Below are 3,904 nucleotides of genomic sequence, written 5' to 3' on the forward strand. Positions count from 1 at the left end.
AATGGTGCGTACAAGCATCTGGCATCAGCAGTGACCATGTCTCCAAGCCAGTAGCATGCTGTTTGATAGCAACATAGACCAAGGCAGTGAGCACAGCTCCTAGCTGGTAGTAAGCATACACTCCCTCAACCCCCCTGCCATCTTGGAAAGTCACTGCTTTAATTTTAGCAACACTGTTTAGCAGATAAAAGATTCATGGCCAGAAAAAAATAAACATATTCAGTAAAGACAGATTCAGATGAAGTAAAACCTCTAAAGGGTTTACAGTGTGTTTAAAAATATACTTGGGCTTGTGAGAGAAAAGAAACAGGATAAAGTGGTTAAAAAAAGAAAATAAATAGAGTAGCTGGGCAATGGTGGCACACGCCTATAACCCTTGGGAGGTAGAGGCAGGCAGATATCTGTGATTTCAAGGCCAACATGGTCTACAGAGTGAGTTCAAGAGCAACCAAAGTTACATGGAGAAACCCTGTCTCATAAAATGAAAAATGAAAGTAAAAGAAATAGAGTAATAAAAAAAAGCCACATAAAGATGGAAAGTACACAGAGTCTCGATACTACATGCTATTCTGCTGTCTCTGAATTTTTTAATTGCTGGGGAAGGAGGAACAAATGCTAAAAGACATTTGATTATCAATGCTGCTGAATTAATCTAACATATATATTTTAAAAATACTTTGACTTCAAAATTTAAATCTAAGGACAGGTTACTTTGGAAAAGGAAATCTGTTTTTGTTTCCACAGAGAATGAAAAGCTGTGGATTCCTTCCAGACTAATATGGTTAGATGAAGCAAGACCCCCTGAAGTAGTGACCCAGGTGATCCAACATCTAAGACAGCTGAGACAATGTAGCCTTGCAGACTACAAAAACAAGGACCTGGCCAGATTTCTGGGTTTTCTCAGGATTCCCAAGGATTTGACAGTACCCCCAAACATCAGGAAGCAGTGTAGAGAGAACGACACCCAAATTCCCAAATATTGTTTATAAATTTTTTTCATTTATACGGGGTTGGTTATAAATGGTTAATGATCACAGTCAGTATCTTTTTAAAGGAAAAAAGGGTAAATTGATATAGAAATGAATACTTTGTATTGCTATGGATTCTGGTTTATTGATACAAATTTAAGGTTAATCTTGTTATATTTATATTCCTACTCTTGTTTAGGTATTGAGTTTATACAGATCTTTAAAAATATAATGTATAATTAAATAAGATGATAGTCACCTAGAATAGTCGAAACTTATAATTATGCCAATTAGGTTTTATAGATATATAGAGATATATTTGAGATGGATATTCTTCAAACCTGTCAAAGACCTACAGAATATGGCATTTAAAATGGTTTAGGGTTTTTCATGGCAAAGAGACACAACTGCTACTGGCAAAACAATTACTTCAGAGAGGAAAATGGGCATCAAAGAAACACATTATGGAGTTTGCCTGCAACACGGCAGAAATAGCCATTTGGGCAAGAAACTGCTCTTGCCTGGACTGTTTGACTGTTGCTGTACAAGATGGACAGACATGCAAGACCCACAGGAAAGTGACTGCTGAACTTGCAAAGCAAGATGGGTCAGTACTGCAGAGTTTCTGCTTCGTGGAAGAGTCTGCCAGACATTCTGCAGGACACAGAGAAAAATGACTGACAAACTGCCCATACAGGTGGGCCAGTTTCAAATTTCCTGCTTTGCTGAGAAGTCTGCCAGGCACACTATGGCCTATGGGCTGAAGATGAATGCTCCAACATTACAGAGGAACTTCAGGTGACTGTCCAGGCAGTGAGATGTCTCTGTCAATTAAAGTTTATATATTATCCTTCTGTGGTCTTTGGTGGAGTTGAAGACAGATAGTTATGGCTTTGGTTTTCCTTAGTTATGAAAAAAGGTAAGTTACATATAAAACTTTGGACTCACAAAAGTAGGATAGATGATAGGATATTTTCTATAAAATTTGCCAAATGTTAATGGAGTAAATATTTCTAACTATAGTTCTTACTTGATAATTGTTTTGTGATATATAATTTTAGTATGTTAAAATTAAAACCCTCAGCCGACCCTGGAGCCCAGTCCCTGAGCAGCAGGGGCGGGGCAGCTGCCGGATGGACGATGAGCGGTGTCCGACTCTCGGTGCTGCTGGCACTGCTGACCTGCAGCCTGTGGCCTACACCGGCAGATAACAAGAGCCAGGAGTACTACACGGAGCTCATCAACGTGACGGTGCAGGAGCCGGGCCGAAGCACCCAGCTCACGTTCGGCATCGACTGGGAACATCACCGGCTCGACTCATCCAAGGCTGAGGTCTGTGGCCAGGTGCTGGCAATGCTGCCCATCCACGGAGTTGCTGATCATCTGGGCTGTGATCCTCAAACACGATTCTTTGTCCCTCCTAATATCAAATAGTGGATCGCCCTGCTGCAAAGAGGAAATTGCACCTTTAAAGAGAAAATATCATGGGCTGCTTTCCACAATGTGGTTGCTGTAGTCATCTACAATAACAAATCGAAAGACGAGCAGGTCACCATGACTCATCCAGGTACGGGAGATACTATTGCTGTCATGATAACAGAATTGATATTTTGAGTTATCTGGAGAAAAACATCTCTGTACAAATGACAATAGCTGTTGGAACTCGAATGCCGCGATAAGGAAGGGCGATAAGGAAACAGACCCAGGCTTCGACCATTGTTCAGTCTGCATGGAGAGCTATAAGCAGAATGATGTTCGGGTTCTCCCCTGCAAGCACGTTTCCCACAAACCATGCGTGGATCCCTGGCTTAGTGAACACCATGCCTGTTCTGTGTGCAAACTTAATATCTTGAAAGCCCTAGGAATTGTGCCAAATCTGCCATGTGCTGATAATGTAGCATTTGATATGGAAAGGCTCACCAGAACTCAAGCAGTTAACTGCAGATCAGCCCTCAGTGACCTTGCCAGCGACAGTTCCCTTGGTCTTGAGCCACTGTGAACTTCAGGCAATCGCCTCTTCCTCAAGATGGGGAGCTCACTCCTCGAACGGGTAAAATCAACCTTGCAGTAACAGAAGAATGGTTTATTATCGACAGTTTTGGCCTCCTCAGTGCTCTCACACTCTGCTACACGACCTTCAGAGCCACAGCTAGCTTGAATGCTAATGAGGTAGAATGGTTTTGAGGAAGGAAAAACACTGCTTTCTGACTGATTGCTTTGAAGGAAAAAAGAACCTATTTTTGTGCATCATTTACCAGTCGTGCCACACAAGCGCTTATTTTTAGTACATTTTATTTTTTCATAAAATTGCTAATGCCAAGGCTTTGTATTAAAATAAATAATAAAATAAAATAAAATAAAAAATTAAAACTCTTCTTTTTATTTAGACAGAAAAGAAGAGATGATGGGGGTTGTCCTTCTGTATATGTGCTTTCCTTATTGGTTGATGAATAAAACACTGTGGCCAATAGAGGCAGGAGATAGATGGGACTAGGAGATGGGGAGAATTCTGGGAAACAGGCAGACCCAGTTGCCATGTAGCCCACCAAAGGAGTAGCCGGTCTGGACCCTTTTCTGGTAAGCCAAGACCACATGGAAATAACATAGATTAATAGAAATGGGTTAAAATTAACAAATAAAATAACAACTAGCCAATAAGAAGCCCATGCCACCAGCTAACAGTTTAATAACTAATATATCATCTGTGTGTTCGTTTCGGGCTGAAGGGCAGTGAGACCTTCCGGGCCAGAAAGCTCTCGTTACAAAGAAGCTGTGCTTGACTCCATTCCTGTGTTTAGAATCCTTCTTTAAGCTTTGTAAAGTCTTAAGTGGAAATTTTAGCCCCATACTGGGTGCCATTCGTAGGTGGAAGTTTCTGTACCGCCTGCCCATTCCCAAATAACCAATCTAAAGATTGGAGATTGCCAACAGTGACT

The 3,904-nt window shown here is 41.1% G+C and overlaps 1 pseudogene; it reads left to right on the forward strand.

Annotated features, from left to right (window-relative positions):
- Nucleotides 1–2,108: 2,108 nt before the first annotated feature.
- On the forward strand, nt 2,109–3,275 carry LOC101841675 (annotated as a pseudogene).
- Nucleotides 3,276–3,904: the final 629 nt, after the last annotated feature.

The sequence above is a fragment of the Mesocricetus auratus genome, unplaced genomic scaffold (genome assembly GCF_017639785.1).
Source record: "Mesocricetus auratus isolate SY011 unplaced genomic scaffold, BCM_Maur_2.0 Super-Scaffold_100004, whole genome shotgun sequence".
NCBI lineage: Eukaryota > Metazoa > Chordata > Mammalia > Rodentia > Cricetidae > Mesocricetus > Mesocricetus auratus.